General features: G+C 47.2%; 1 protein-coding gene across 7 annotated transcripts in view; it reads right to left on the reverse strand.

Moving 5' to 3' along the window:
* PLEKHA7 (pleckstrin homology domain containing, family A member 7) overlaps positions 1 to 21,011 on the reverse strand; it is a 94,767-nt gene extending 73,756 nt beyond the window's left edge. For 4 of the 7 annotated variants that reach the window (XM_014530942.1, XM_014530937.1, XM_014530935.1 and 1 more), the window contains exons 1-2: positions 20,829 to 21,011; positions 11,270 to 11,353 (exon numbers count right to left, since the gene is read on the reverse strand). The gene's annotated coding sequence lies outside the window, so the exon portion shown is untranslated. The remainder of the gene's footprint in view (positions 1 to 11,269; positions 11,354 to 20,828) is intronic. The other 3 variants (XM_014530941.1, XM_014530940.1, XM_014530939.1) reach the window with 1 other exon arrangement.
* Between the last annotated feature and the right edge of the window lie 229 nt (positions 21,012 to 21,240).

The following is a 21,240-nucleotide window of genomic DNA, read 5'->3' on the forward strand; positions in this document are numbered from 1 at the left end:
GACTTTTGTCACTGCTCCCACTCAGAGAATGTCCCCACACGCAGCCCCACTCGCTGTTGGCAGAGGCTGCATCTCGCTGTTGGCAGAGGCTGCGTGCAGCAGGGATCCTCGCCGACTGGTGGTGGGCAGGGGCCCTGAGAGGCTGCCTTGTCTAGGCCCTGCCTCCAGAAAGAACTATGTCCCTAACGCCTTCCTGGAACCTGGTCTTGCCTGACTTTTCAGATTTCTAAGGTGTGAGTCAAGAAGAAATCTCAGGTCACCTCCGTTATGGCACCTATATCTCTAAGCTGAAATTCAGCACTTACTGTGTAACAATGAAAAAGGTTTGGTTGAGAATTTATCAAGTTTAATTTGCTCCCACTTAAGACTTATTCAAGACTTATAGAGAATATTTGAGAAATATTAAGAAAAGCTGAAAGAAAAAATCACCACAGTCCCACTACCCAAAGGAAAATCATTTTTCTAATACTTGTTATATTTACTTTCATTCGTTTCTATATACTTGTTTTGTTGTGTGTGTGTTTTTTTTTGGGGGGGGGGGCTTTTTGTTTTTATATAACTGTGATCACACTGTTTGTGATTTTGCATCTTAAGAAAACTTATTATAAACATTTTCTCCATTCCTTTAACTCATCCACATCATTTCAAGTGACTGTACCAGCTTCCATCCATTAGCTATGCCACTCCTCCACGGTGGGACAGAGAAAGGGTGATCTGGATTTGTGACTGCCCAGAAAATCCAGGACAGGTGGCCACTATGCCATTTCTGCACCTTACCTCTGGAGCGCTAACTTTAATCATCTTCTTGCATGCCAACACCTTCTCCTCCCCACACTGGCTTCTGAAATGCTGGCTGGTCGAGGAGCTCCCAGGCCAATCGTATAGGAAAAAAGATGACTGCCCTGCAGTGTCGGGTGAGTGAGGACAGAGGGTACAACCACCACCTAGGGAGCCAGCTGTGAACATATTTCAGCTGGAGGAGAAGTGGTTGCGGGCCCAACACTGAACATCAGTGAGGGACGGGGCGGGAAGGGGGTGTCACATGAAGACAACTCCATTCTTCATGCCTACAGAGACCTCCGCTAAGCCACACCCAGAGAAAGCTGGCTTGTTAGGAAGTATGACTGAGGTCCACACTAAATCTTCCTGCAGGGAGGGGACCATGGTTGTCTCCACAAATAAAGAGTGTGTCTTCATCAGGGCTCCCCATGGGCAGGGACAGCTCCCAGCTGAAGAACAGACTGGCCCCTGACCTGGCTCGCTGATACAATGAGGTGCGCACAGCTAACCCCTCAGCCAAGTACCAAGATCTGCCTTCAGAAGATGTTCCTCTGAATCTCCTCAAGGTGGGTTATGATCTCGTGGGCTCTCCAGGGATGACTATGACTTCTGGAAAGAACTGGAAGTTATCCAGAATTACAACACACACAAAAAGAAACAAAACACTGATGGATGGCCATGCTTGGGACACCACTTGGTATCCGAAAATGAGAACATGAAAAAGAATCTCAAAAACCATTTTCTCACTTGGCTGAAAGCTGGTTCTGTTGGAAACTTCTAGAGGCTGTTTACCATATCGTTTTAAGCAACGGGAACAACAGTGGCGCCCGTGTGAAGCCTCCGCAAGAGACAACACTGAAGGGATCATCACTCAAGTGGATGTATGCCTTCTGGTACATTTGCTTCAGTCAGTTACATCTTAGGGGGTGTCCCCACTTTATTTTTAACTTTTTGTTAATCCTTACCCGGGGATATTTTTTCCATTGATTTTTTTTTTTGAGAGATTAAAAAGGAGGGGGAGACATACACAGAGAGAAACATTAATATGAGAAAGACACATCAATTGGTTGCCTCCGACATGAGCTCTGACAGGGGCCAGGGATCAAGCCTGCAACCAAGGTATGTGCCCTTGACTGGAATCGAACCTGCAACCTTTCAGTCTGCAGGCCAATGCTCAGCCAGGGCAGGATACCCCACTTTAAAGCCTGGCGGGAAGACACGATTTGACCTCAACTCCTCAGACCAAAGTATACTCCCGGCAAGGTTCACCCAAGAACCCTCCTCCTCCCACAGAGAAGTGCATGTGCCCTGAGCTGCGCAGCTGGGAAGATGGCTCGGTTCCCAACAGCCTGCCCTGAGGCACAGGAGTCACACAGACCTCTGGAGAGGAGACGAAACCCTGCACATGCTATGGGGAGGCAGACTCTCGTGTCATTAAATCAAACCTATTAACTTAAAAGCCTGCTGGCCAGGTTTCTGTGCTATCTGGATTCCCAGAGTACAGTGGGATGATTCGAACAAAGACTTTCCTGCACGAATGCTGGTTATTTTGCTGGAAGGCTCTGGGCTGAAGCTCAAAACAGTGAGCTGGAGTTGTAACTCAATTGCCTCCCCTCTGAAAGGAACAAACGAAGTTAGGAGCAGACAAAACTCAGTCTGGAGAAGCTCAATAGGAAAATGACTTCATTCTACTCTGCACTGCCTCAAGGATGCGTCAGGTGAGCCTGGGCGGGGAGTTACTCTCTCGTCCTTCCGTTTCTGTCGGTAAAAGGAGCTGCTGCTGCTTCCTACCTGTGAATGCACACAACCCTGACAGAGAGGGCGGCGAGAAAGGGAGGTTCTACTTCAGAAGCCATTTCTTTCTGTTGGGTCTGAACTTAGGTGAGTTTGGTTGATGGGACCCTCAGCTGCCTCTCAGTCGACATTGAGAAGAGGAGCAACTGAAGTGGAATCACAGCAAGACCCTTCCCTACCTACTGCCATCACAACAGGTAGGTCACCAACCTCAGGGACAGGTACACAAGGTCAAGCAGGCAGAGGGGCTGGGCTATACTTGTCCAGCACCTACTATGTGTCAGGCACGTTGCCCGCATTACCTCCCTTAACCCGCAAAGCCAGTTTTACCATCTCCATTTCATAGAGGAGGAAATGGAGGCTCAGGGAGATTCATGACTTGCCCAAAACGGAAGTTGGACTCCACAAACCTTGGGCCAGAGACACTAGCCCACAGCCAAGTCCCCAAGTCTGACAGAGGCAGGCTTTGCTCTTCTCAGCCCCAAGACTACCCCCCAAACCCAGAGGATCCTGGGGTGCTGGAAAGACCAGGAGCCCAGAAAAACTGGGTCTCAACGAAGCTCTGCAGCTGACGGACTCCTCCACAAGTCACATCGCGCCTCTGGGCCTCAGTTTCCGTTAGTGTAGAATGGGGTGAAAACCACTCTTCTCTCACAAGGCCGTTGTATGGATTGAAACAATGCTCAGAAAACCATGAAGAATGGCTCTAAATGAAAAGCAACTTGTGACTGTCACCAATGGGTCCCCCAGAATTTAAATCTTATTTTTTATTTCCAAGGCACTTCTCTCTAGAAAGCTCAAGATGCCAAACAATTAACTTCTGAGCAACAATCATTTCCTACAAATACCCCAATAAACACTTTATCTGGGGCTTCTTTAAAATGTAGTAACCTTGTGGCTGGGGGACTGGACTCCCATCCTTTCCCCGAGGGAATAATAATGCCAAGAGTCTTCAAGGTGAGGATAGGAGGTTAGAAAGCTGTGGGGAATCGGGAATCTCTTACTGAGAAGACATCATGAGATGATATCTAGATCCCATTAATTCCTGGAAAAATAGGCCCCCAGATTCATGCTCTGTCCTCAAGGGTCCTACACAGAGAACTCAGCTAAAACTACTGCTATGAAAGGAGGCACATTCAAAAACAACCAGCAAATTTTTTAAGATGCTGACACCCACCACCTAAGGGGTATGGAAAAGCAATGCACAAGGAAAAGCAAGAATAAAAGGAAGTTCTTGTCCCAAACAGGCAGACTCCTCCACACCCCCTCTTCCCAGAGAAAGACACACACACAGACAGACCGCCTACCCTTACTGTACACTCCCAACACCCTGGGGAGGTGTCTGACACGGGTTTTCATTCAGCAACTATGGCCTCATTACTCAACTATGGCTTTCTGTGTTCTTCCCCCTTCCCCCACAATCCTCTCTGGAACACAAGCTCCATTTCCCTACCCCACTCCACCCGGGGAGCTGGAAACCAGCCCAAACAGCACCCCTCATCTGGCATGAAAATAATCCAGTGAGCCTCTGGGCTCCCCACCGCCTCCCCCCGCATCCCAGCGCTTCCCTGAATTCGCCCGAGTCCCGTTCTGCCAAATGACCCTGGGTCAGTCCCTTCCGCTGTCCAGGGTGCACGTCTGTCTATGGGAGAACCAGACCTTGACCTCTGCTATTCCTCCCGCCTCTGCTCTGCTGTTTCAGACATGCTGCAATTCTGCAAGAGCCTTTGGCGAGCCCTCTCTAGCCTACCTGCTCCTCCTGGCTCTCCAGGCAGCCACTTCTCTCGGTGGAAAACAGCCTTTCTAATGGAGATCTGGGAACATCCCAGACCAGGGGAAGGTAAAGGAAAGGACAGGGAAGTCACAGGAGGAAGCAAAATGCCTGTTTGCAAGCAGCAGCTTCCTTTCCACACACAGGGAAGCCATCAATGCAGCATTGTCACCCAGCACAGACAGAGCCGGAGACACGGTGGTCGTGTGGCAGTGACTGCAGCCCGTGCCAATGTTCCTCGCAACATCAACATCAAAAGCCAAGCCAACACTCAGGTGTCCGAATGAACTAAGGACACTGTTACCACCTCTTCCCCTACCTGTGACTGTCGCCAGCGCCGTCTCCTAGACCAAGAAGGAAAACTGAACAGTCTAAGTTTCTGTATCTGCTTGCCAGGTGTTTCCATTTTTCCTCCTTTTCTCTGCTGCCATGGCAACCAAATGCAACAGGCAAAGCCTGCCCAAGACTGTCAATCTGGAGTGACAAGGTAATGGCTATACAGCCACAGAGCAACACGTCGGCCTCACAGCCCAGGGCTCAGCTGATGAGCAACAGGACAGATTCCGCCTCCCTGCTCCGTAGTACACCCCCCCACCCCCAATACTGTGCTCTAGTCTCTCACTATCAGCTTTTACCAACATGTAACTGCAGGAGGGAAGGGAGACAGCCATCTCCCAGCAGCAGGAGATACCCCACCCCAGGCCCATAATTGGCACCCACCTTGGAGAGCCTTCCCTGAAGCCTGCAAAATGAACCCCCAAAGAGGTCAAAGGTAATGCTTACCTTCAGCAAGCTATCGTTTTAAGTGTTATTCTCCCAACACCACTCATAACATTCCAGGCGATTCCAACTTGTAGCTCTTTTCCAAACGATCCAATGAGAAAACAGAGGGCTGCTCAGACCCCAAGGGAAGGAACAAGCTAAACTCACTAGGATGCCCTGAGAGGCAGGCTAGGCCGGAGTCCTCTCCTTGTTAGGAAACTCCAAGGACATCTTGGGTGCCTTGCAGCTGGCTTCTGAGCACAGCAGCAGGCATGCGAACTTCCGGAGCGCATACTCTCTCAATGAGGCCCCACCTCAACATCAAGAGCTTGACGGAGCCTGGGGATCCGCGTACACAGCCAGCTGTCAGTCAGCTGCCAGCGTCAAGGCTCCGGAATGCTTCTGTCCTCTTCACCGAGAGCTGCAGAGGCGTCTGTCAGCGGCTTCCCGGGCAGACCAGCACTGAGGAGAAAATGCTCCCATGCAGAGCACCAACCACCAAAACCACAGCCTGGAAGTTCCTTGTGCCAAGCTTATCCCTCCAGGAGGGCCCCTGTGTGTGGCCCTTTAAGCCACAAAGGGGCAACCACAAGCTCCCAATTTAAAAGAATTGCTGAGAATCAGGAAAGAGGCTTAAAAAGAGGAGCCCAGATGATCCAATCACTGGAAATGAGGCCCTGAAAAAAGGCTTGCTAACACGTTCTGAAGAAAAGACTACCAAGGAGGCTTAGCATCTTCCAAACAAGCGTGAAGTTATTAGATCAAATGTCATTACAATCTGATACAATTACAATGAAAATCTCTAAGCAGCAGTCGCCTACTTAGTTACCACATTAAGGCCCGAATACAGCCAAGGAAGGGCACTGTCTCTTGAAGACCTCTGAAATGACTGGCAGTATGTGTAGTGGGAAGAGGCACCGCATCTGGGGCCAGACTACCTGGATTCAAATCCTACCTCCGTCACTCACTGGCTGTGTGACTTTTGGCAAGACTCCTAACCTCTCTGTGCCTCAGTATCCATGATAATAATGGTATCTTCCTCAGAGGACTGTTGTGGAAATTAAATTCATATATGTGAAGCACTTAGAAAAGTACCTGGTAATAAACAGTAAGGGCTATAAATATTAGCTATAAAATGATAACAGTATTATCATTCATGAAAAAGCCAGCTCTTAGACTCTAAGAGGCAGATTACGTCATTTAATGTTAAAGATGAAATTCCAGATCCTGAAACAAAGGTTGCTGGAAAATCTCTTTCCTGGAAAATTGTGACTGAGCTGAAATTGGCCTGCCTATCACTTTTACTCATGGATCTGATGCCTGCCTTTGGCAGCCACGCAATAAATGTACCCCACTTCCACCAGCCAGCCCTTCTTGAAGACTTGCAGCCCATCCTCTTCCATCCTCTCTCCTACAGACTAAACACGCTAGGGCCAGGATTTCTAGGCCACTCACCATAATGGTCCCCCTCCTCAAGGGAACCTCAATTGCTCAGCATCCTCTTGAAATTTATTACCTAGAGCACAGTGTTTATGGCTTGGCATATCCTTGGAGCTCCATAACTTGAAATGAACAAATGAAGTAGTCTACAAACGCCATGATACACCAGAACTACTCTCCCCTTTCTCTATACTTGTACTTTTCCTAATGCTGCCTGGGCTTATATTAGCTCCTCCAACAGAGATTTCCACATGCCTATCAGCTTGGGTGTGCAGGGGTGTCCCCTGGGAACAAGGCTGAAGGACCCATTGAGTGACAATGAATTTGGTTCTGACAATGAACTCGGTAGCATAACAGAAAACACTCTAGTCCAGCGGTTCTCAACCTGTGGGTTGCGAACCCTTTGGCGGTCGAATGACCCTTTCACAGGGGTCGCCTAAGACCATCCTGCATATCAGATATTTACATTATGATTCATAACAGTAGCAACATTACAGTTATGAAGTAGCAATGAAAATAATTTTATGGTTGGGTCACAACATGAGGAACTGTATTTAAAGGGCCAGAAGGTTGAGAACCACTGCTCTAGTCATGTAGTAAACACTCTAGTCATGCAGCAAAAGAAGCTTGTCAGTGACAGATTTGAAAGGTCCGACTTCCCTTAATAAATCTTGACTGTGGATTAAGTGTAGTCATTAGTGCTGACCAACAAATATTTCTTCCCAGGTGCATGGTAGAAATGCACTTTCCTGCCCCTTTGAAGTTAGGAGTGGTCATGTGACTTGCTTTAGCCAATGAAATGTGAGTGAAAGAGCCAGTGCACAAGTCACTAAAGTTCCCTTTGGTGATCAGGAAGCACAGAGATGGAGCCTCCCTCAGTAAAGGTGACAATTCAGGTTTCTTTCTCAGTAAAAGTGAGAATAAACCTTAACTCTTTTAAGTCACTGAGATTTTGTTTCATATTGTTACCGTAGCAGACCCTAGCCTATCCTGACTAATTCTGCATTACTGACACAGTAACTAGAATACTCAGACCTTATGTCCTCTGGATCCACCAAATCATAGCTTTCACATTTCTCTTCTCCATGCTTCTAATATGCAAGATGAAAAAGCATCTTTTAGTGGGCATGCACCTGCTACACCAAGCAGCCCAGGTGAGCTCCACCTGCCAACAGTAGGGGAGATGTGTTATCTGTTCACATCAGCAATACTCTAAAGGAAGTCACAATGGAAACCTTTTTTTCTTCCCATAGGAAAAGAAACTGTTTGTCTGATTCAAAGCCCTCTAAGATTATCACTGTTGCCCAGAGAATGAGGGGTATGTGGGGGAGACTTAAGGATGAATGAAAGAATCTGGGACTAATTTAGGAGGGATGAAAACCTGAATCAGAATCACCTGAAGGCTTGTTAAAACTCATGTTCCAGGGTCCTACTCCAGAGTCTCTGATCCAGGAAGTCTGGGGTAGGCTCAAGAATTTGCCTGCCTGTGTAACAAGTTCTGGTTCAGAGACCACACTTTGAAAACCACTGCTCTAGAAGGATTCCCACCAAGAAACCAGGGTGAAGGCTTTGCAAGCGGAGTCAATGTGGCCTTCTTCTCTTTGAAGAAGAAAAAGAAAAGAGCCAATTTTCCTTTTCCACTCAACATAATCCGAGAGCTGATGTGTGAAGGACATAAATGATCCTCACCTTTCTTTCCTCCCCACATAACACACTACACAACAAAATCAAGCTCCCGTGTAAAAGATTATAACAGTCATCTTATTCGTTGGCACTTTTTTAAAATGGTTTCATGCCTCACTCGCCCTCCAGAGCTCCACCAGGAAGTAAGTCCAAGTGTGTTTCAGGAGGAAACCATTTAGAATGGGCTGCAGCCTTGTCTCCAACCTTATCTCCACACTCCTCTTCCCAAACCTCCACTACACATCAAATTTTCTCACCCTCTGACCCCACCAAGACTGGTCACACTTCCCTCCGCTGTGAACCACCCTCATACACGTGCACACTGATCCTTACTTATCTAAATCCTCCCCCTTCCTCCTGTTTAGGGCCAGACACTTCAAGAAAGTCTTCCCCCTCTTTCATCCCCATCACAGACAATCCGTCACCACGTCCTGTCAATGTTACCTCCCGAGTATCTCCAGAATCCAACTGGTGCTCTTCAGTTTCCACTCTAACTCAGCCTGTACAGACCCCTCTCTACGCTCTCCCTCTCTGCCCTCAAGGGCTTTGCCCAGGTTGTTCACCTGGACTGGACAGGTCTCAATTTAAACAACATACCTTCCCCGGATGGAGAGGCCTTCCATGATCCCTAAGCCAGGTTAGAACCGTCTTTTATCAACTCCCTTTGAACCCTTTGTTTCCTCGGTCATGAACATTGGTCACATTTGTGATCTTCCGTTTGATTATCTATCTTCCCTATTCAGCTGTAAGTTCTTCACAGACAGGACCACATGTGCCTTACGTGCTGCTGTAACTGCAGAGTCTGGCACAGCCCCTGACACAATGCGGGCATTCAGTAAGTACTTCATGAGTAAGTGCAGGGATCACCACATCAGCGCATAGGAATCCTCCCTTCCTCTCAATGCCCAAAGCACTTTCTGCCTCCTTGAAGGAGTGTCTGGTCACACTGGTGCACCCCCACCACTCCAGATAAACAAGTACTCCTTATGACAGCCAGGAAATAGACTCTACAACGGAACAGTGACCCTTGAAAAGAACATCTTTCCCTTGGAAACTGAAAGGAATTGAGATTAGCTACAGAGATATTTTGGTAGAATAAAAGAGGCTACCTTCTCAGAAGTAATCGGGGGACAAAGTCTTGGTTAACAAGAGGAAGAGGAGGTATGTGTGACAGAAGTATTCAGTGATAAAAGTCTGCATTTTTCCAGAAGTTGGTAACTTCCCAATTTAAGCATTCTGATGGATTCCCTATCCAGACCTTTAATAATGACAGGTGCCCATGTCTCCAGGATGCCTAAGAAAGGGGGCTGAACCCAATGACCTCTCAAGAGCTTCTGACCTCCAGGGTTCTATAAACAAATTCATTCCAAGCTGGAATTCGTAGAATCCACATTTGGGCTGTCTTTACACAGCAATTCTTTCTCAAATTAGAAGACAAGATAGTCTTTATCTTCCACTCATTCTCTAATAGTAGTAATGCTTTCAAAGTCAGACCCCAACCCCACAGTTTGGCCATCATGTCCCCTAGGCCACCAGCATGAAAATAATTTGGCAAGCAGCATCTGACTAGGGCAAGGTTAGACCTGACTAAAGAGATCAAGCTAGAATGACATCTGGCTTTTCTACTTCTAGCCATGCAACTTTGGGCAAGTGACTATTTCTTTGAGTCTCAGCGTCTTCATCTCTAAACAACGATGATGACTTACTCCTCAGGATTACCGCAGTAAATGAGATATGCAGGTAAAATCCCCAGCACAGAGTAAACATGCAAGGAATTACTGTAATTATAGATTTCTAATTTTAAAAGTTCTGTAAAATAATTATTCTATGCTGAAAATACTAGAGAGATAAAATGATGTTTGAAATTTGCTTCAAAAGAATCTCGGGGGAGAGGGGTATATAGATGAAATAAAATCAGCCATGCTTTGAAAATTATTGAAGATGAGCAATGAATACATTGGATTTATTACTGTATCTCTCTACTTTTGTATATGTTTGAAATTTTCCATAAGAGAAAGTTTATATGTGTAAGTATCAAGGAAGGGAAATGCTGTAAAATGTGAATACTGATAATTTTTTTAAAGATCATATTTGGTCTAGGTCAGTGGTTGGCAAACTGCGGCTCGCGAGCCACATGCGGCTCTTTGGCCCCTTGAGTGTGGCTCTTCCACAAAATACCGACTTCGGCGCATGGGCCACGAAGTTTCAATTGCACTGTACATGGGCGCCCGCACGTGGTATTTTGTGGAAGAGCCACACTCAAGGGGCCAAAGAGTTGCATGTGGCTCGTGAGCTGCAGTTTGCCGACCACTGGTCTAGGTGATTGAACAAAAGAAAAATAAATTGAAGGGAAAAAAACACATAAAGCCAACATCTCTATTAGTTTCTCAAACGAAGAATTGTTTTCTTCGAACAGAACGGCCTCAGATGAGAAGGGAACACAGCCATTTGCACGGGGTCTCTGCCTTCATGTTTGGTTGAAGAACCCATCCTGCTTGGGCTGCGCGGGCCTTTTAGGTAGACGGCCCTGCGTGGCAGACCCATCTCTGAGCTCCCAGAGGCCCTGCTGAGACGGGACTGAGGAACAAGAAAGTTCCTGTGTTGGGAAAAGCAACCATGAGCTCAAAATGTCCAGGGACAATGGGTGTCCCCGTCCTCCTCTCTTCTAAGCCCTGGCTTTGGGCTCTTACTTGAGGCTTCCTATAGAGGCTGGTTCAGCTCGGTCTGAGGCTGTATTTAAGGTATTTTCACACCAGATGAACGTGATAGATGTCACTTGAGGAAAATAATTAGTTCAAGGGAAAGAGAGCTTTTAAGGGGCTCTGACAATACCAATCACAGACATCCCCATGCCATCTCCCCCTTCCACCTCTTCCCACTGAGAGAAGTCCAGAGACTGCAGAACAAAATTCTCCCATTTCACCAACCACTCTGTGACCCTCTAGCTGAGAGAGAAAATAATCCAACAAGCTTTGTTTTGAGCAAATGCCTTTAAGCTCCCAAGCTCTGCCCGGGAAAGAGAATATTTAAAGTACTTACTCTTCTTGAAGAATAAAGTCACTGTTTTCTGGAGAAAACTGCCCACTCACAGGATGCCTGAATGCTGTGGTCTGCTGGTTATGGCTAAAGAGAAAGAAAAGGAGATAATGAAGCAAAAGTCATATGAATGAAAAGGATTATAGACACAACAAACAACAGGTTGGGAATGTCTGAGGACCCCTGATCATCACAGACGCCTCCCAGGGTGAGAAAGTGGGCCTTTCTGCTGAGAGGCACTGAATCTTTTACAACCCAGCTGTATTCAAAAGCCAAGAACTTCCAGCTGAGCCCTAGCCAGGTAGCTCAGTTGGTTATAGCACCGTCCCAATACACCAAGGTTGCGGGTTCGATCCCCAGTCGGGGCACATACAAGAATCAACCGATGAATGCATAAATAAGTGGAACAACAAATCTAGGTTCCTCTCTCTCTCTCTCCCTCCCTTCCTCCCTCTCTAAAATCAATTAATAAATAAAAATGCTTTAAAAAAAAAAGAACTTCCAGCTCAGGTGCTAGAGGCCACCTACGACGCAGGGATTTTAATTCTAGGGATGTCTTGGCTCCAGGAGAGCACTGCATCTTAGAGAGACATTCCACAAAGCACCGACTCCAACAAACGGAGCAGCTTAGCAAAAAGTGGCTTTAAGACGGCACGAGCTAAAACAAGAATGAAGGAAAGCAGAAGGCCCTTCCAAAACCCATGAACCAGGGAAAGAATTCTAAGAATTAACCACCCACCCAGAAAAAAAACCCAACTATCTTCTTAAAATTCTTCTCCCTACTACAGAATGTCTTCACTTCAGTGATGGATATAAATGTATGGGCATGTCTCTGCAACATGACCTGCACGATTTCAACACTGCAGAGTTCCCACCACCCTTTTGAAGTTAGGAGGGATCAGCTTCCACGCCAAGCTGACAGGCACAACCAAAGTGTGTAGGTGTTTTGTGTATCCACAAAGGCTGCCTGGTTCTTTGAAAGGAAGGAGGAGCTGGCTCTAGAGACCACTGGTTTGTTCCCTGAATAAACTAACCTAACCTCCTTTTTAAAAGAATATGACTTGTTTGAAAATGTTTTCCCCAGTCACAAATCAATCCTTTGACAAATTTTAGAAAATATAAACAGAAAGAAGGTCACCCATGATCTCACCACCTAGACATATACCTTTGTATGTGCTCCTTCCTAGCTTTTTAATTTTTTTCCTTCTATTAAAAAAAAAGCTATGATTTTACTGTATTTAGAAATCTGTATTCTGCTTTTATCACATCCTATGAACACAGAAATTTTCCTATGTCATTAAGACTTCTTCATTTGAAACAGCTGAATAATAGTCTCATCATACAGATATAATTTTTTCTCATATCACCAACTGTTCAAAAACTATTTCCTGGCCGTGTGTGTGCCAGGCTCTGCTTTAGATGCTGGAGACACAGAGTGGACAAGAGAGACCTTACCCGACAGCGCTTACACTCTAGAAAGATGAACATTCTTCTAACGCTGGACATTTCAGGCACCCTCCCCACCCCACTGTTATAATAAACTAGAGGCCCAGTGCACGAAATTCATGCATAGGGGGTGGGGAGAGCGGTCCTCAGCCCGGCCTGCACCCTTTCGCAATCCGGGACCCCTCAGAGGATGTCCAACGGCCAGTTTAGGCACCATCCCACATCTCACAATCCAGGACCACTGGCTCCTAACTGCTCACCTGCCTGCCTGCCTGATCACCCCTAACCACTCTGCCTGCCTGCCTAATCACTCCTAACTGCTCGCCTGCCTGCCTGATTGCCCCTAACTGCCTCTGCCTTGTCCCCCACCACAGCGGTTTTGTCCGGAAGGACATCCGGAAGGTCGTTCGGCTGTCCGCTCTAATTAGCATATTACGCTTTTATTATTATAGATACATCTTTGAGTATAGGCTTTTTCTGCAAATCAAATGATTTCCTTGGCTTAAAGTCCCAGGGGTAAGATGACCAGAGCATGGTCATTTTTTAAGGCTCCTAACACAGATGGTTAACATGTTTTCACTGTCAGAGTCCATCCATCATCTCAGTTTGTTGGTATTAAAGTGTTAGCCTCACCTCCAAATTGCACACTGAGCCAACCCAGAAACTAGTAGATTTAAATGAGTATAGCATAAAGGTTTATAAAGAAAAAAATCTCTAGGCCTACAAAGTTTTTCTTACTCTTCCCTGAAGCCTGGTCAGAGCACCCTGCGTTCTGGTGTCTGGGGTAAGCTGGCACTGAGGCTAGAACAGCCTGACTCCCAATAAGCCAAATGTGCAGCAGGCAGAGCCAGGTTTTTCCCTGGTCCCAGCACCCTCTCACCCCTCCCAACCACTGCCAGCCTCAGACTCCCAGCTCCTGGTTCTAGGCAAGTTCTATATGCCCTCATTTGGCAGGCAGCATCCTGGTCTTTCCATCTGAATAAGGATGGGAAGCAGGCTCCCTTAACACCTGTTTCAGAAATCCTTGTACCACGTTCAAGGGTTGAGCTTTATTTACACCCAGCTCCTTCAAGAGAGGCCTCTCCATTCACCAGGGAATCTGGAAACTCAAGCTCTAATCTAAGTCTGCCTCCTTTCCACCTGCAGGAGAAAAAGGCCCTGCTCATAGTGGGAATAACAATAAAGCAACACCCTTACCACTATCCACTCTCATTGCTTAAGGGTTCTCCAGTCCTAAAGCCTTTCCTTACACATCTCAGCTATTAACACCGGCCACCCCATCTTATGAATGAGGAAAGGGCTCAGAGAGGTTAAGTGACTTGTTTAAGATAACTCCATCAATCAGTGACAAGACTGGGACATGAGTCCAGGTCTTCTATTTCTAAATGGCATTCTCTTTGCATGATAACCTGCTGTCCCCTTCCCTTAGGGGCCTGTGGGGCTGGAAGCTTCCTGGCTGGTGACAGAAATCCCTAAAGACAAGGCAACAGAAAAATAGCACCATCCACTGCTCTCCCTGCCCCTCCCTCCCTCCCTTCCTCCCTCCTTCACTCCCTGTCTCCCCTGTGCCAGGGCCAGGGTCTGACTGACAACACCAACGTGACTCTCAGTAACTCCCAAACAGCCTCTGGTCCTATCACAAGGTCAACTGGGTGGAACTCTGGTGGAATCAGGCAAAGAGCGAATCTTCTATGTACTTGGAGCAGCATCCAGCATCAGCAACCACTTCACACACTAATACACTACACAACCTTAGTAGCAACTCCTGGGCTCCCCACACCCAACCTGTACAAGCTTGACAAAGCCCAGAGTCTTGGGTAAGTAAATCCTGAGCTGAATGGCGTAGGCACTAAGATGAAGTTTACTAGTACATTCTAACATTAGAATGGTAGTTTTTAAAGAAAGGTAGTTTTTAAAAGTGAACAAAAACACAGCTGTCATTGCACCAAATATAGAGGTAGCTTCCTAAAGTTTCCTCCCTAATATGAATGCTGCCCTTTTTGCCAAAAAAAAAAAAAAAGGGGGTATTAACCACAGCATCATTAGCGACATTTCCTGTATTTACATGAAGCCTTAAGTGTAGTCACATTTGTCACCGCATTGGACCCTCCCAAGTACCCACTGAGTTAGGCAAAGCAGGCATTTTTATCCCCATGTTACACAATAGGAAACAGGATTCGGGTTATGGGGTGGTATAGAACACTGAATTTAAAGGAAAAAAAGAGACTCATATTATTGAGAAAAGAGATGAACCAAAGTAATGCCTCCGAAATACTGTTTAACATTTGATCATGTCTGATCAGACTCACCCAACTTGCTAATGGCAAAGCTTCTGGTTCAGCATTTTTAGAGCAAAGGAGGAAATTTAGGTCCTTAGGCTGTTTTATTTCATTTAATCTTCCCAAGTACCCTGTCGGGCAGGCCGAGTCTCATCAGACCACACCACGGTGAGGAAAGGGAGGCCCGAAAAGGGTAGATGACTTGCCCACAAGGACAGTCAACTCCTGCGTTCCTGCATCTCAGTCAACCTCCTCCTGATCTCTTTCTGCTACTCCAGACTCACCCTTACCAAACCAAGGCTGCCTATTAAATGCTGGAGCCCTCCACCCACCTGGAGATTGCCAAGTGTTCTCCCCTTTCCTGCTGTCTCCCCACCCCTTACCCCAAAAGCACCCCTCCTGCTCATTTCCTGATTTTCTAAAACTCATGTAGGATCTCATGTACTATAACCCTGTTGCAGGACATATTTAGCAGGCACAGACAAATCCCCCGAAATACCTGTTCTTAAACCTGAATTGCCACCTTGCTCTTTGGTAGTGATGGAGATGGCCCGGCTAGAAGCCAGGCGGCTGGTCTCAGGGAGCACAGAAACTCTCTCTCCTCCATACAAGGGCTTCAGTTTCTCTTTAGGCCCCTGAGAAAGTAACTTGGCAAATGAGGCCAAACATAGCCCTCGCCTTTATCCCACTCTTCTCCCAGGAACGGCCCCTCCACGCTGAACAGCAGCCAGTCTCGCCTGGGAGAGGACCAGGTAGCAGGGATGAAGGTGGCAGGGAAGGATGATCCCCGAGAAGGCGGGCCACAGGTAACCATCCACATAAATCAGCACGTTGTCACAGGCCCCGGGCTGGGAAGGGCTAGGGTTAGGCCCTAAAGAAGCCCGACAGCAAACACAAAAGAGAAGAGAGTGAGGACCAGGGAGAAGTGGAGACCGGCTTGAGCTCAATGTAAGGAAGAGCCCACCTGCAGCCACAGACAGGATTAGTCCAAATGCACACGGGTCCTGTAGTTTCTTGCAACGTTTTTGCAAGACTGATTTTCCATGCATATAGATTTTGACTACAAGGTGAGCAGTGACTCTGGTTGGTTAAGCCTAAAGGTTCCAATTCCTTAGCATGGCAATTTTGGGGGCATGGCAAGAAGCCGTGGAGTTATGTGAACGGTGCTGGGGAATGGAGGTCCGAGTCCCCTGGTGAATCTGGCTTTCTGACAGCGGTGGTGTTGGTACGCTGAGAGTGCGGCAAAGCTTTAGCTCTCACGGGGCCCATGTTATTAAGAGAAGAAAGGGTTTCAGATGTAAGAAAAGCTTCCGGCCTCAAGCCTCAGGAATAACTCTATCAAGGCTCTTCCCATTGGCGTGCTCGGCAGCATGTGCCACTCTGGACCTCCTGGCTCCTCAGTGTGGCTCCCAGAATATTGCAGAAGAGTCACCACTGAAGCTACTTTCAGCACTGCCTCCAGGCTAGTTAAGGCACTTACTATCTTTGTTCCAAATCCCAGTGACTCAAGAAAACCAAGGATTCTGGGTAACTTAATGTACTCTTAGGTCCCAAAATCAGTAACTGAAACTCCAAGAACAAAACAAATTGCCTCCCCATCTTCTTCCGTTTCCACTTGGGCTACAGAGTCAAGAGATACAGCAGCCAACAGTTGAAACAGCTTTCCACATTTCTTAAGCTCCTTTTGTTTTATTTTACTTAACACTTTTACAAAATTGCTTGTTTAGTGCAGTGTCAGCATGGTCATGTGGCATTTCCTGAGAATCTTACCCAAGTGGTCTTTGGAACTCACACTATTTTGAAAATGTCAAGATTATCAACAGCTCGCTGCACACGGGAGTTAACTCTGACAGGCCCTTCTTCCAGAAGCATGGGAATCAGGCCTTGATGAGCCAACATATGGTCCCCATACTCTCTCCAAGTGGAAACACAATGCTAACCAGCCTCCTTCAATATCTGCCCTGAGCAACAAGTCAGCCCAGAGCCTTGGGGTCAGAAGATCTGGGTTCAAACCAGAGCAAGCTGCTTCACCTCTCAGCCTCAGTGCTTCCATTTGCAAATAAAGAATAATAATATCTGCCCGGCTGGCGTGGCTCAGTGGTTGAGCATTAACTTATGAACCAGGAGGTCACAGTTCCATTCCTGGTCAGGTCACAGGCCTGGGTTGCAGGCTCAATCCCCAGTGTGAGGCGTGTAGGAGGCAGCTGATCAATGATTCTCTCTCATCATTGATGTTTCTATCTCTCCCTCTCCCGCTCCCTTTCCCTCTCCTTTCTTCTCTGAAATCAATAAAAATATATTTTTTAAAAAGAATAATAATATCCTCCTAAAAGGTTGTTGTCAGGATAAAATGAGGAAATATACATTAAAGAGCCTCGCACAATGCCTGACATACAGAAGGTATGCAATGAACATTTGCTAAACCTGACTGTACCTTGGTTATGGTGATGACTACTGGTGTCTAAATTTTAACAGGGCAAAAATCGAATGAGCCTCCTCTCCCCACTCCCGCCAAACCTGATACTCCTCCTCCAGGCGTCCTTATTTCCGCTAACAGCATCAGTCCAAGCTTTTTACCTTGGCTTAGAACAGCAGTTCCCAACCTGTGGGTCGCAACCCCTTTGGGGGTCGAACGACCCTTTCACAGGGGTCGCCTAAGACCATCGGAAAACACATATATAACTACATATTGTTTTTGTGATTAATCAATATGCTTTAATTTATAACAATGAAATTGGGTGTCACCACAACATGAGGAACTGTATTAAAGGGTCGCGGCATTAGGAAGGTTGAGAACCACTGGCTTAGAAGATCCTAGATGACTTGACCCCTGCCTAGCTCCACCTCTTATTGTACCGCTCTCCTCCTTCCCCAGTCACACTGGCCTCCTTTCTGCTCCTTGAATGCCAAGCTCTTTCCTACTTAGCAACCTTTGTACCAGCCGCTGTCCTTTCAGCCTGGATGCTCTTTCCTCCCCTCTCATGACTGGTTCCTTGTCCTTCAGACCTCAGCAGAATCATCACCATCTCAGAGCCCTTCCCAACCACCCTCTGAAGTAGGCTCCCAGTCATGTCACAGCACATCACCCTACTTTAATTATTACTAACTGTTATTTTTCTTACTTATAAATGTTTTTGCTATTATCAGTCTCCCTGACTAATGTGTGGTCCAGGAAAGCCAGGACCTTGTCTGTCTTTTCACTGCTATCATCAGTCTATAGCAGCGGGTAGCACTATTATAACTGTTGAATGAATGAGTGAGAAATGACTAAGGAGACTCCCACCTTAAAGTGAGGCCATGCCTCCAAATAGGCTCGCTAACCCTACAAAAGTCTGGACTCAGGTAACAAAGAGACAAGAACCTAAAAGGTCAGAAGCCACAGAAGGCAGTGGCTTTCTGCTCTGACTGCCAGAGGAAGGAACAAGGAGACACTGACATGCCAAGAACGCTTCGTCCTTGGCTCTCTCCCAACTGTTACAATATAATTTGGAGAAATTAGCCCTCCTCTGCAACATCCCCCACCTCTGCCAGGGAAAGCTAGTCCACTCGGAGAGAATCAAAGAACGGAATGCAAACACCAGAGCGGAAATTACTGAGTGATTAAAAACACATACGAGGATAATACAAACATTACCTGGATCTCCCTTTGGTGAACTGGGAGAGTATTTGGTGTGAAACCTACAATTTGGTGACTGATTATATACTCTCTCATAATGCTCTCTACTTATTTCAGGTGTGTTTGTTCTCCTCGCCTCTCCCCTATCTCCAGCAAGATCCTAAGTGCCCAGAGGGCCGGGAGCAGTCCTTCCCTTGTTTCTCCTGTCTCTCCTGCAGCACAGCAGTGATACCATGGAGCAGGCACTTGAACTCCTTTATCTCAACAGCCAGAGCACAAACACACATGGCCTTCAGGGAGAGGCTGTGCAGAACCCATCTCACTTTCTGATGTCAGCAGCCCCGACCTATCACAGATTCCTCAGAGAGAGCGGGCGAGGCAGGGGCCCACGGGCCCTGATAAAGGACTCTACACCCAGGCTGAGACTCCACCAGCCTTGGGGGGTATGACACAGACCAAGGAAAAGCCTTCCCCTGTCCCACCACACCTGACTCAGTCGCACACCTAACTAGGCAGAGACACTGAAATCCAGCCAAACCCCAGACCCACCACCTGGAGGGCCAGTTTGTAACTGTTCTCCTCACCCAGAGGTGCCAAAAGGGGCAGAGCCTGGCACAGACGGGGCGTAAGAGAGTCGCAAAATTAACTAAGATAATGTAAAGCTCTCACATCTTGCAAAGAGGGAAGTTCTGTCCTTTCCAGACTCTGAATTCAACAGACGGAAGTCATCAGCATGACTGAGAAAGCCCTCTATTGCACTAGGCTCTCCAGGTGTTTTCAGATCCACTCTATGGCCAACAAAGTTCCTAAATCACCCCTCCTGACCCAGTGACCATGCTGCAAATCCATCTGCTTCCCGAGTTCCCACATGGGGCCCCAGTACTTAGGGTTGCTACTTGCTAATAGGATGTTTTAATTATGGCTTCATAGGATCTCGATAATCACGAAAAGATTAAAGGCAAACGCCTGATAGAATGAGGAAATCAAACCCAGATAGCCTCCCCTTTCCTAATTCTCTTTTATAGATGTGTCAGGGAAGCAACGCAATAGGAGCTGAGGTACAGCTTAATTACTACCAAACCAGTCCCAGCCCCCTAAGGGGGTGCTGGGAGGAGTGGCCTCCCTGTGTCTTGGTTTCCTCATCTGTCCAAGGAGGGGTTAGTCTCCCCATGTGGAGAGGCCACCGGAGGCCTGCAGAGCATGAACCCCCAGACCAGTCAGTCATAGAGACTGGAGTTCAAATCCCCGCTCTGCCATACACTGGCTGTGCACGACCCTGAAGGCGTTAGTGATCTTTCTGAGAGTTGGTTTCTTTATCTGAAAAAAAGAGACCATTGCAACCTGACAAGATTGTTGTGAAGAGTGCCGATAATGTGTCTGGCCTACAGCAAACACTCAATCTTCAGTGCCTGTTAGATTTTTCTTGTGCTAGCTCTAAAACTCTTCTCTAATCGAGTTGTTTTATCTTCTTCCACGTTGCCAGCTCCAGTATCATTAGCCCTCCACAGAACAGCAGCTCAAGAACACATTCTTCCTTTTGAGTTAAGGCACAGCACAAGCCTCCTGTTTAAACTTCTATTTAAAGAACAAGCCTGCCAGGCAAAGTAGTTTAAGATCAAGAGGCGCCTTCCTTCAGCCACACTTCTGTCCCTCGCTGGGTTGAGGCCCATGGTTCAGAAAGTGTGGCCCAAGAAGAAAAGCCTTCCACCAGGCCGTGCTCAGCTAGGAACCCACACCCTAGAGAAGTTTTAAAACTGCACAGGAAGCATGTTCGATCTCAGAGAACACCCAGTTTTATGCTTCTGTTTAATACTCTTCAGTAAGTGAGGTTCGTAAAGTGTAAAGTGAGAAGGCTGGACCAGGCGATCTTCTAGCTACAACATCTGAAGGCGCTGAAGTTCATCTCAGACTCCTACCAGAGCCACAGACCGAGATGTAACCACACTGCACATACGTGAAAACACAAAGGAACCAGGCGGGCAGCTGTCCTCCCCAATGTCACTTGCCAACAGAATATCCTTTGTAACGACATCAGGGAGGTGCAGCTAATGATACTTTTGTCCTACTTATTCCCAATTAAAGCAGATTATTGTTTTTTAACTGTAGGCACTCCCAACTAAAGCCATAGAAAACTCCCTTTCTCTCCGTCATGACTTGGGTTTTCATGAATCGGACTACATCGCAGCAAACCGAATCCTTAAGAAACCAGTACAGGACTAACCTGCTCTCCTGTTCTCGCTGGGGAAGGCAGCAGACACACTCGTTCCTTGAGCTTCATGTTGGCCTGATGAAAACCCCAGTCCAGGTCAGACATGGGGGGAGGACCTGGGCATCTGCAGAGGTAAAGCGCAAGCTCCCAGTCCACCTGCTTGCTTTCAATTTCGGTTCTGGAGCAGCTGCCTCCCAAGGTGTTACAAATCTAGCAGCCACTTGCTCCTACTCATTCATTCTATTTCCTCCCCGCCCCTGATGCAAAATCTGGCAACGGTGCAGGAACACAGTTCCAGCTCTGAGTCACCACCCTGCCGTGGCCCAGCGGAGCGCTGCTGGGGGTGAACTGCGAGGCAGGTGCTGTGTGTCTCCAGCCTTGATTCTTCTGTTCTTTGAGGCTCGGGTTGGCTGTCCCTCTAGAA

This window comes from Myotis brandtii, unplaced genomic scaffold (genome assembly GCF_000412655.1).
Source record: "Myotis brandtii unplaced genomic scaffold, ASM41265v1 scaffold782, whole genome shotgun sequence".
Lineage (NCBI taxonomy): Eukaryota > Metazoa > Chordata > Mammalia > Chiroptera > Vespertilionidae > Myotis > Myotis brandtii.